The 12,869-nt window shown below is 45.6% G+C and overlaps 1 protein-coding gene across 2 annotated transcripts in view; it reads right to left on the bottom strand.

Annotated features, from left to right (window-relative positions):
* LOC111141437 (protein tyrosine phosphatase, receptor type A) overlaps window positions 1-8,733 on the bottom strand; it is a 150,138-nt gene extending 141,405 nt beyond the window's left edge. For both annotated transcript variants that reach the window (XM_022493991.1, XM_022493992.1), the window contains exon 1: window positions 8,478-8,733. The gene's annotated coding sequence lies outside the window, so the exon portion shown is untranslated. The remainder of the gene's footprint in view (window positions 1-8,477) is intronic.
* Window positions 8,734-12,869: the final 4,136 nt, after the last annotated feature.

Below are 12,869 nucleotides of genomic sequence, written 5' to 3'. Positions count from 1 at the left end.
TTAAAATAACAACTTTACTTCAAGAGACAGATTAAGGATATTAATTTTTCAAATAATATTTGCCAAGTAGCACACACAGAAAAAGTCCAATTTTTGGAAAAGAAAAATGCAGGGGCACCTGGGTGGCTCAGTGGGTTAAGCCTCTGCCTTTGGCTCAGGTCATGATCTCAGTCAGGGTCCTGGGATCGGGGAGGAGAGCCTGCTTCCCCCTCTCTCTCTGCCTGCCTCTCTGCCTATTTGTGGTCTCTCTCTGTCAAATAAATAAATAAAATCTTTTTTAAAAATGCATAAGGTCAATTTTATTACAAGATAGCCAACATATGATAACCTGCCTCAATAATCCATTAAGTGGCAGTGAATGAATTACCTCCTTTTATTCAGTCAAAGCAACTGGCAGTAGTTTACATCTAGACAATTATTCTGGGGTGCCTGGGTGGCTCAGTGGGTTAAGCCTCTGCCTTTGGCTCAGGTCACGATCTCAAGGTCCTGGGATGGAGCCCCACATCGGGCTTTCTGCTCAGCAGGGAGCCTGGTTCCTCCTCTCTCTGCCTGCCTCTATGCCTACTTGTGATCTTTGTCTGTCAAATAAATAAATAAAATCTTTAGACAATAATTCCACATAGCAATGTTATTAAGGCAGTCATTTAGTATTAAGAGTATGTCTTCTCCAGTACCACCTTCCTCCAGTAACTCACAAAAGATATAATTTGGGGGGGATTTAGTTATTAAAAGAAAATCTAGCAAATACTAAGACATGATAGGAGCTTCTATACTTTTATAACTATGTATATAGCAAACTCCCACACTGCAAAATTTGTCCCAATATTGTTCAACTCTTCAGCAATATTTTCTATTCATCATAGAAGAGTATTTGCTGAAAAAGAGGAATGCATTTTGCCTTCTTGACATTGTTTTGTAGTCTTTCTTAAAGCAAGCCTTTTAGGGGATGGGGTGCAACAGGAAGAACCTGTCAATGATATGTGCCTTTCTGTCTTTCATCAGAGCAAAAAAGCTCAAAATACATACTTTAATCACGAGGTTCGTACTGTACAGCATATGACTGAATAGCCTATGACTTTAAACATCACTGGACAGAGGAAAATGCAGATGTTCACTTTACGCTCCATACACTTAGTTTTCAAATGTCCTGGTACTAATGACAGCCTTATTTTTTTATTATTTTATATCATGAGGTTCTACATACTCTTAAAATAAGATACCTATTAACAACAGAGGATGTGAATGCACGTTTCAAATAAGCTTCCTGATACTTTCTAATGTAATAAAAGCAGAATTATTTAAACTGATTTAATAGCTCAGCAACAGTTTGTAACAGGAGTTGAACAAGGCTCAGCTCCACCATTGTTTCTGCTTGCATTATTAGGATGTTCTTCAGCCACTGGTTTCTTGGCAGAAATTGTTTTAAGCCACTTGTCCATTTTGTGAAGGTTAGTTTAACAAAACAAAACAAAACAAAAAACCCTAGGTAATATAAGCTGTTACCAAAGTTGCAATACATGGAAAGGAAAAGTATGATTATGGCTGTGCTTGCTCACTGCAGAACTCCCGTCTCTTCCTTCAGGACACCCAAAATTCTATAGATAACAGAGTAACACTGACTTACAGACCCAAGAAGATGCCAGTGACAATCTCTAAATTTAATGTTTTACCACTAAAATGTCTCCCAGCATCCCAGTGAGTCATCTTATCGACCTCACTTTGAAAACTACCGCTCTAGATTGCAGGCACAGTGAACTTCTTACAACTGCAAGTGAACAGATCAATTCACTCTCCTCCTTACCATCCTGTAATGGCTTAGCTCTGCCTTTAGGATAAAGTCCAAAATCCCTGCATGTTATATAGGGCCCTCAACTCTGGCTCCTGCCTCTCTCTAGTCCAGTGGTTCTCCAACCCTGGATGCATATGAGAAACACCTGGGGACTTAAAAATATTTATACATTCTTAGGTCCCATCCTAGAAAAATTAAATCAAAATACCTGGGGGTGGAGTATTTGCATCCCTGATTCTTTAAGTTCTCCAGCTGAATCTAAAGTGCAGCCAGTGTGAAGAACTACCCTTCTTACTCACCACGGTCTCAACTGGGCCTTGTTATTCCAAATGTGATCCATCAGGGAACTGGTCAGTAATGAAGAATCCCAGGTCCCAGCCCAGACATACCGAATCTGGACTTGGCATTTTAACAAAGTCTCCAGATGGTTCATGTGAACATTCAAATTAGAGAAGCAATGACCTAAGGTACCAAACCCCTTCCCAGCTCAGGGCCTTCAGAAGTATTGTCTAATATTGAACCTCTCTGGCATTAGCCCACAAGTGGTTAAAGGACAAAACATCACATGCATGTTACTCTGGGATACCCCCAGCTCCTGGCACAATGTCTACTATTTTCAGGTGAAGAGCATCTAATCTTGTGTTTCATATCAATATGATCTTATTCTAAATTTCCACAACATTTCTGACCTATTAACCATGTCTTTCTTCAAAAACAAGTTGCTTTTAGATACTTAATTCTTGGATACTACAAATTAAATCTAATTCAAAGTACCATTATATTACGGGTGAATTAATAAAATCAAATATTAGGTTGTGTTTGTAACAGTATTGACTGAACTGTCCAGAAACAGGGCCACATAAATTGTTGATGGTGTTATAATTTAGTTCAACCTTTCCAGATAGCAATTTGGCACCAAAAGTGTAATCTGACTCCGTGAACCCATTTTAGGGGCGAGTCCAAGAAAATATTCCTAAAGAAGTATATAAGCAAGGGTGCTTAAAAGTACCATTCATGGGGGCGCCTGGGTGGCTCAGTGGGTTGAGGCCTCTGCCTTCGGCTCGGGTCGTGATCCCAGGGTCCTGGGATCGAGCCCCGCATCAGACTCTCTGCTCGGCAGGGAGCCTGCTTCCTCCTCTCTCTCTCTCTCTCTCTCTCTCTCTGCCTGCCTCTCTGCTTACTTGTGACCTCTGTCAAATAAAAAAAAAAAAAAAAGTACCATTCATGGTACAACTAGCTAGCTCAGTCAGTAGAGCCTTGCTTGATCTCAGGGTTCTGAGTTCAAGCCCCACAGTGGGTGTAGAGATTACTTAAAAATACAATCTTTTTTTTTTTTTTTTAAGTTTATTTCTTTTTTTAAGGCATGGAGTTAGGGGAGGTGGGTATACAGTGGGAGAGAATCTTAAGCAGCCTTCACGCCCAGCATGGGAGCCTGACACAGGACTCGATCCCCCAACCCTGGTACCTCAGTACCTTTTTTTTTTTTTTTTTTTTTTTTAAAGATTTTATTCAGGGTGAGGAGGGCACCTGGGTAGGTCAGTCAGAAGCGCCTGACTCTTGGTTTCAGCTCAGATCATGACCTCACGGGTTCAGGGATTGAGCCCTGGTTCGGGGGGATCAAGCCCTGGGTCAGACTAACATGCTGGGCATGGAGGCTGCTTAAGATTATCTCTCTCCCTTTCCCTCTGCCCCTTTTCCCCTCCCTGCTCATGCCAGAACATGCTCACTCTCAAATATATAAATCTTAAGAAAAAAGTAGGATAGTAAAAAGGATAAAATAAATGAAAAAATTTAAAATAATGTACAAACTAGTTATCAATGCACAGATTACCATTCTGTGATTTAAATTAGATACATAAATGAATAAATACAAAACATTTTATGCTATTTAAGAATACAACAATCAGGGGCACCCGAGTGGCTCAGTTGGTTAAGCGACTGCCTTCAGCTCAGGTCATGATCCCAGAGTCCTGGGATTGAGTCCCATATCAGGCTCCCAGCTCCATGGGGCGTCTGCTTCTCCCTCTGACCTCCCCTCTCTCCTCTCTCTCTCTGTCTCTCTCTCTCTCTCAAATAAATAAATAAAATCTTAAAAGAAAAAAAAAACCTTTAAAAAAAAAAAAGAATACAACAATCATATTTCATATGTACTGATTACAGATATAAAAAAAAAGCTATGCCTGCATACTGACACAAACTGATGTGAATTTAAAGTAAATATAGGAGCACCTGGCTGGCTGTGTCGGTAGAGCATGTAACTCTCAATCTCAAGGTCTGTGAGTTCAAGCTCCATCTTGGGTGTGGAGCCTACTTAAAAATAAATAAATAAATATAGTTCGGGCAGGAGTACAAGCTAAATAGGTGATATGGATTAAGGGGTGCACCTGTGAGGGGCACCAAGTGATGTATGCAAGTGTTGAATCATTATACTGTACACCTGAAACTAATATAACACTGCATGTCAACTGGAATTAAAACTTAAAAAAAGGAAATAAGGTTTTACATTTAGCAAATTCTCTTTTCTATAAAGAATACATATAGACATATATATTTTATTTTCAGTAAACTCTATACCCAACATGGGGCTTGAACTCATGACCCCAAGATCAAGAACTGCATGTTCTACTGAACGAGCCAGTCTGGTGTCCTTATAGAGAATATAGTAAAACAAACTCTGGGGCACTTGGGTGGCTCCATTGGTTAAGCATCTGACTCTTGGTTTTGGCTCAGGTCATGATTTCAGGGTCATGAAATTGAGCCCCAGGTCAGACTCCACACTCAACATGGAGTCTGCTTGAGATTCTCTCTCCCTCTGCCCCTCTGGCTCATGTGCTTGTAGTCTTTCTCATAAATGAATGAATGAATGAATGAATGAATGAATGAATACATACACACATACATACATACATGCATACATAAATAAATACATAAATACATAAACACATGCATGCATACATACATAAATACATAAATGAATAAATACATAAATACATAAATGAATAAATACATAAATACATACATAAATACATAAATAAATCTTTTTACAAAATAAGTAAAAATAAAACAAATTTTAATGTTGGGTTATTTATGGGTTTGCTGTTGAGTTTTATTAAGTTAGTGTTATACAGTGCTATTTTTGTTGTACTCAGACTCACAAAAAAGACATTTCTTCAGCTCTGGTATTTGGGAACATTTATTAGTTACTGCACTAAAAGTAAAAAGACAAGATCTGTATTTGGCCAACTTCCTGCTTGTAACTCAAATTCGAACTTCACCTGCATCTCACTTTTTCCACATGAAGGTGGAGAAAAATAATGCAACAATGTTTACAAATCGACTGAGTGCCTCCAATGAAAGGTTCTGGGCAAATACAAATATCAGAACTGCTTAAAAAACAACCACCACCCACTTTAACAAGTCACACAAGTCACTTATCCTTCTGAACCTCAATGTCTCTCTGTAACTGAGAGAAATGTTAAAACCATAAGGGAGATTAGGTGAGGGAAAAGTAGGCATATGGTATCTGGAAAAGCATCCAGGCAATCGTGATGTACACTCTGATGAAGATCCACTGAGTCCGATTCACACTTTCTGGGAGGAAAATGATTAAGTTAGTACAAACACCCTGAAAGGGTGGGGATTTGGCTATATGTCTAAAAATTTTAAATGCACATACATCCTTTAACCCAGTAATTCCACTTCTAGAAATACACTGTTCAGATAACTTTACACATGAGCTCCTTACAAAGTACTATGTACAAAAAGATCCACTGTAACACTGTAATAGAAAAACCTGGAAACTTAAATGTGGTTTAACCTGAAGACTAGTTACAAATTATGATGCAACCACACAATGAAAAAAGTAAAAAATGTCAACAGAAAGAATGAACAGCTTTATATCTACTAACATGGAATGATTTCCTAAATACGTTAAAAAGGAAAAAGGTGTGACTGGTATGTACCATGGCGGGGAGGAATATGGATAGGTAGACACATGTTTATAAAAACAGTGTCTATGTAATGCCACAGAAACTGGAAACTCCAGTCATCTCTGGAAAGCTCAGGGTAGGAAGGAGATTTATTTTCCTATGTTCCCTTTTATACCGCTGGAGCGTTTTTCTTTCTTTTTTTTCTCTTCTTTTCTGCTGGAGTGTTTTCTCACATGTATTTATCTTTTCCTGAAACTGAGGATTCTCTCTAGGCCTCCATCTGAGTCTAAGACACTACGATTACACCTAAGTGGCACCTGGGCAATGCCTCCAAATTGCAGGGGCATCGGCTTCTGGCCCCACTCTTCCCTAAATGACCCTTTGAAAGCCTAGCCAGCCCACGGTCCCTGACAGTCTTTAAAATCCTCCAGTGGTTCTCCATTGCCCAAACTCGAAAACAGTACATACAGTCCTGCAAGCTCACCCTAATCTCATCTCCCACCCTTCTCTCCTCTACCCAACCCCGTTGTTTTAACCTCTCCCTGTTCCCCAAGGACAATGGACTCCTTCCACCTCCACGACCTCATGTGCTGCTCCTTCTTTCCCATACCCTGTCTACCACACCAAACTCTATGACCCAAAGGCCCCCTCACAGGAAAGGAATGCTCTCTATACAGCCTGACATGTTCTGGAACTACACTGCCAAGATTCAAATCCTGACTATTCCCTTATGTGTCCCCTATATGGCCTCAGTTTCCACCCTTGTCAAATAAGAAAAAGCCCCTACTTGACGGCTGAAAGGATTAATGAGGTAATTCATGGAATAAATTTATTACACAGTCTCTCACAAGGCAAATAAAAGACAATAGTTATTATCATTATTACATTCTCACAGCACTTGTGAGGTATTTGTATCTACCTGTCCTACATAAGACTGTGAGCTCCTAAAAGGTAAAGAATCCTTGCTTTTATTTTGTATCCCAAGCCCTTCGCCTGGCAAATAGAAGGCACATGAACACCTTTACATAAATCAGATGATTGGCTTTTCTTGTTCTGAATTTCATCCAGATGGTAAACAAGGGGCTAAAAGGTACCCAGTGAACAACCTCCTGGATCCCACATGCCTTAGAATGCATATATTAGCCAGGCCACTTGGGGTAGGCAGAGAGGTAAAAAGAGATCATGGGGCTTTGAGGCTTTCAGAGACAGTCAAGTGGACTGGAGACCATCATTAATAGGAGACCTGTCAGTTCCTGCCTGCTGACTACTTACAGGGACTGGGTGAAATGGACACGGGGAGATGGGTAATCTGAGATACTAAATGTCCAAGATGTCAAAGACTCTAAGCAGGCCTTCAGGAAACACTCAAGAAAAGATTATCTCAGCAAGTGGGTACCTTGAAGTAAACAGAGAAGAGACATACACGGGAAGAGATGGGATAGGACTTAAAAGACAACAGAGGAAGAATCCTCTTAGCATGGAGATGAAAAGGTAAATAAGACACGGCTCCTGGCCTCAAGAATCTTCCCAGATCAGAAGCTCTTTAAAGAGAGGTAGAGCTTGGCCGATAAGGGTGGGGGAGGAAAGAGGATCACACGAGCAAAGGCATCCAAACATGTGAAGAGGCAAACAGCTCGGAATGGCTGGGGATGAGGGAAAGGAAAATCAAAGGACTGAGCTAAGAGTAAATTGAGGCAAGACCATCCAGGGCCTTGTATGACTTGATAAGACATTCTGGGCTTCATTCATCCCACGGGAAAAGGAGAGCGAGCAGTTTTTAAGTAAACAAGTGACACCATCAAATCTGTGTTTCTTGAAGGAGTGGCCAGGCAGGAAGATGTTCGCCCATCTTCCACCCTCAGTTCTCTCCTCGCCCACCATCTTCTGGTTCTAGGCTGCTTTAACAGCAAGCAGGTGGCAAATGAACACATCTCCTGGGAGATGTGACTGGTTCTAGAGCAGGAATTCCCATCCTGGGTAAAGGTTTCTGAAGGCATTTACCTCGCCTGGGGAGGTTTTGAACATTCCTCTTTTCCAGTCTTACAAACATCATCACTGATCTCAAAAAAACAAAAACAACAACAACAACAAAAACCCCAACCAAACAAACAAAAAAACACAGCAAAACCCTCAACTCTGCCATTACTATTTATATCTTCAGGAAATACAATTAGTAACGGATTTTCAAAAAAAACAATATTCTTTATTTTATTTACCAAAAGTGAAAAGGAAGGGGCTCTGCATTCCCAACTGGCTCATTTTGAATTCTGGGCAGCTGTGAGCCCCTATTTCCCTTCTTAAGCAACCTCGACAGTTGGGAGTGGGCGGAAAAGAGAGGGGCCTGGGACAGAGGCCGGGGGGGTTAAGGAAAAGAAAAGTTGGTCTCCGCAAGAACAAATTTTTCTCATGCCAGGAGTTTCCCTCTTTCTTCCCATTAAATGGACCTGAGCAAATTCTGTTCTCACTGTTCCAAGTTTCTTCTTGCAGAATGAACTATGGCAGTGGCCTGCCCTGACCCCAGGAGGACGCACGCAAAGTTCCCGGGCGGTCGAGAGGGGTCGGCGCCCTGTCCGGCACGTTTCCGGGGATCCCCCCACCCCCTAAGGACAGCGCAAGGACGCGGGGTCCGACTGGAGCCGCCTGATGGGTTGTGCCCGGAAAAGACGGGCTCCGGCCGGCGACCCCTGCCACCCGCGCTCGGGAGCCGCCCCCCCCTTACGGAGCCCACCGGGGCGGCGGCGGCGGCCACGAGCACTCACCGAGTCCTGCGCTGGGCGGGACCGCTGGGAACGAGGACGGCGACTCCGCCTCGACTCCGCGGCGGCGTCTCGGCCCGCCACAAGCCCTCAGGGCCGCCGCCCGGCCCGCGGCTCGGAGCTCCGCGGCGGCGGCGGCGGCCTCGCCTCCATGGCGAGGGGAAGCGGCTGAGGGGCGACTGGGCGGGAGGCGGTGATGGCGGCTGCGGCCCGGGTTCTGAGGGGCTGGCGCGCGCGTCTCTGTCAGCGCCGCACTCGCCGCAGCCTCGCTCCCGACCCGGCCTTGGCTGTAAGGTGCGTCCTCATTGGCCGTTCAGAGACGGGCGCTGGTTGGCCCACACCGAACGGGCGTATCCTGGCCCTCGCGGGCCCCGCCCTTGCGCGCCTCCGAGCTCCCCTTCGCACGCTCGCGTGGGCGGCGGAACCGGGTCTCACGGTCTCGTTGACTCCTGCGCCACCTGGAAGGTGTGCTTGCGCCCCACAGCCGTGGGAACCTTGGGGAAGCCGGACCCCGGGTGCACTGACCACCCGTACACCACCGCCTTCCGCCTCTCTAAAGTCCCAGTCGCCTGGACGTAGGCCTTCTTCCCAGTTTACAGATGAGGAAGCTGAGGCCAAATACAAATTACACCCATGTCCAGAGGCCAGGACGGCCTGGAACTCAAAAGCTGCCTTTCCACCCCTCTCTCCAAATGTATTCCATTCCGACTCCCCGCCCCCCAATTGCTGCAAGGTATTCAAAGGACGTAGGCTCTCTTGGGGAGAGGGACCTGCTAAGTCCCTAGAATGGACCTGGCGCCGTGGGTGTCGTCTTACATCAAGTCAACTCACGCCATCCCCACCCAAGCCCCAGGGAAATCTCTCCCGCTTTCTAGACGCGCGTACCGGGGCCTGACTGGCCACAGAGCCGAGCAGAAATACGGCACACGGTTCTCTGCGGTGGGGGTATTATTTGCGATAGGACATGGAAGAGGGGAGGTTCAAAGAGCGGAGAGAACCTGAGATGCGTCCCGCCCCCGGGGTCAGGGTTGCGCGCAGACTTCTTCCCCAGGGCTCCCTGCTCCACGTGTGGTGCCCCAAAGCTATGCGTCGGTCCGTCAGGCAGCTGCCGGACTTGGGCCTCCGCTGCCGAAGACCGGTTACACGGCCGTGGTGCATGGCGGGTGACACACTCTCCTGGTTGTGGCCCCCACACGAGGTTCTTCGGACGCTGCAGGCCCCGCTCAGGGCGAGTGGTTGGGGGTGCATGTTGGAGATAGATTGCATAGCAGTGTGCAAGCAGAGCTTGCTGGGGGACCCTTAATCCAAGACACGGAGTCGGCGCCGCCTGCGGTGGGTGTCGCGCCCAGGGGGAAGTCTGTGGCCGGTGGCAACTCTTCTTCGTGACAAGGGGTGCGGGGGGGGGGTACATTTTGGTGCAGAAAGAGCCCACATCGGCAACTATTTCCTCGGGGTTGGTGCCCCTGTCACCTCGAGTGCCCGTCACCTCCTGCAGTTGGGGGGTCAGTTTATGCACTCTCCCTTCTCATTTGTGGAATAAATGCGTGCGTGCTGACCCGGGCCAAAGCCTGGAAATACAGGCAGCGGTGGGCCTCCCTCAGGCTGGCCTCTCCCAGGCAGGGAAGTTCCTTCTGTAGCTGGACTTGTCTCTTGGTCTCAGCAGCACCGGATGGGCCACGAAATGGCCAAGCCCTAGACGCCTCTGCCGGATAAACGCTCAAGCCCAAAGGCCCAGAGGCCACATGCCCAGTCTCTTGTTAGATCCCAAGGGCAGCCAATGAGGGCAGGTGCTCCCACACGTTTCCCAGGAAGTCCCAACTCAATCTATCTGTTCACCGAAAGTAAAACGGAAAAGCCTGAATTCAAAGCGTTTAGAAACCCTGGAAAATAATGACTGTATGTGCTGGAGGTACCTGGGTACCTAAGAGTAGCAGTGCCATCTTAAGACCAAACCCCACCAGCTTAGTTTTGCATTCTCTACATCTGCCCTATTATCTCTTAGTATGCTTCTTTTGGTTGATTTCTTTCTTTATAGTTTCATTTATATTACCATAAAAAGGTCTGATGTGCTACTTATATGTTCTAACATATATGAACATAACTATTAAAATAGAAAGTGTTGGGGCATGGCTGGCTCAGTGGGTAGAGCATAGGACACCTGATCTCAGGGTGGTGAGTTTGAGCCCCATGCTAGGGGTAGAGTTTGCTTAAGAAATAATAATAAAATAAAAAGTGTTCACCCTCAAGATCATCTGAAGGACACCCTCCCTCCCTCCTCCCCCCGCATGCACACACACTCACCCACACACACACACACACACACACACACACACACACTTGATGTGGCCACACTTGGGAAAACACTGCAGGTTTTCCAAGTCAGAGAGCCCTGGGGTTCAAGCCCTGACATTGGCTGGGTGACCTGAACCTCCCCCTGCCACCCTTCCTAGAACTTCCTGGCCTCTGGACTGAGAATTATAACCACATACAGCTTGGCAAGATACCCATTCTCAGGAAATGAAGTTCCTTCTCTTCATGAGAAAGCAGGACTGTGGTCAGAGCATTTGTGGTGTGTGGGTAAGGGAGACCTAGGAGAGGCAGGGTCTTGGGTACCCCATCCTGGAGACTCTGGGAAGGAGAGTTCAGCTCGGTTACCACGCCGACCATTTCCAGTGGGAGAGAATAGAGTCCCGTCTTCATCTGCCCACTTGTGGACAGGTGCCCAGCCTCCCCACCCCACCCGATGCCCAGGGTTTCCATGCTTTTGCCCCCATCACCACAGGGCAAAGGGCTGTCTTCAAAGAGCACAGAATAAGAGAGGAGGACTGAGAGAGGGAGGGGAGGCTTTCCATACTCAGGTGCACCCATGTGGGAGGCTGAAGCTCTGCTCCTGGTCCTGCTTTAGGTCCAGCTCACTGGAGCTTATACCTACAGGCACCCCAAGGAATCCCAGGGTTCATGAGAAAACGACTGGACTGAAGAAGAGCTGGACAATGGGGGTAAAGGACTCCTCTGTTTCATCAGGTAAATCACTTCCCCTCTCTGGGCCCCCCTTCTCCACCCAGTAAATGGAACAATGAATCACTCACTCAACAAATACGGAGCAGAAACCATGTGCTGAACGCGGCAGGGAATAAGACAGAAAAGGTCTCTGCTCTCAGGAATTTACATTCTGGATGGGAGACAGACAATAAACAAACAAGGGAAAAGAAAATTTCCTAAATGCTGTAATGAAAATAAAGCAAGGCAATGAGAGAAAATTGGAGTAAATGAGAGCCAAGTGCCTTTCCAGGCTGCTGTTCTCCTTTCTAGGGTCCTTTGCTGGAGCTTTTTACCTAAAAAAGATTGAAGGCTCCTTATCTCGAGAAGGCCTTTGACTGAATCTCACTCCCGGGCTTCTATTGCTATCCTAAACTAGAAGAAAGGTTCCCAAAATCCTTGTCCTAGGTTTTAGTCACTGAAATTCTAAAGTATTGGGTGCCTGGGTGGCTCAGTGGGTTAAAGCCTCTGCCTTCGGCTCAGGTCATGATCCCAGAGTCCTGAGATCGAGTCCCGCATCGGGCTCCCTGCTCCGGAGCGTTTCCTTCTCTCTCTCTCTGCCTTCTTGTGATCTCTCTCTCTGTCAAATAAATAAATTAAATCTTAAAAAAAAAAAAAGAAAAATAAATTCTGAAGTATTTAGAGGGAAGTGTATTAAGGACTGCGGCTTAGTTTGAAGTGCATCAAATATAAGGTGGATAAGTAAGATGGATAGAAGGATGGAGAGATGTGTGATAGTAAAATGCTAATGGCAGAATCCAGGCGGTGGGTATACAGGTGTTCACTGTACAATTCTTTCAAGTTAGCCGTATGTCTGAAAGTTTTCGTGATACAATGCTGGGGGAGGGGGATCAGGGTTTAATTTTGCAAAAAAGCATACCAAATTGCCTTTAATTTTCAGACAACTCTCCCATTGGACCACTCTGGTGCTTCTCCACCTGCATAAACACTTTTTATGAAGTTGGAATCACTTTATTTTTATGTCATCATTGTTTTTTCTCACGTATTTCTAAAGCTTCCTATGTCCAGTGCTTAATGTTTGCACATTCCAGGAGCATATATAGGGCATGTGACTTTGGGAGTGCAGACTTTTTATTGTGTACATTCTCAAAGTAGTGCTCAGGGCCCTCTTTCCAGAGAGGGAACATTGGGTTGTATTGTCCCAACCCTTTTTCACTGAGAACAGCTGGAAAAACTGGAGATAACATTTTTTTTAAAGATTTTATTTATTTATTTGATAGACAGAGATCACAAGTAGGCAGAGAGGCAGGCAGAGAGAGAAGAGGAAGCAGGCTCCCTGCTGAGCAGAGAGCCCGATGCAGGGCTCGATCCCAGAACGCTCGGATCATGACCTGA

The sequence above is a fragment of the Enhydra lutris genome, unplaced genomic scaffold, assembly GCF_002288905.1.
Source record: "Enhydra lutris kenyoni isolate GAN:26980312 unplaced genomic scaffold, ASM228890v2 scaffoldscaffold6, whole genome shotgun sequence".
NCBI classification, from domain to species: Eukaryota; Metazoa; Chordata; class Mammalia; order Carnivora; family Mustelidae; genus Enhydra; species Enhydra lutris.
The sequence above is the reverse complement of the archived record's forward strand: the minus strand, read 5'-3'. Positions and strand labels throughout refer to the sequence as shown.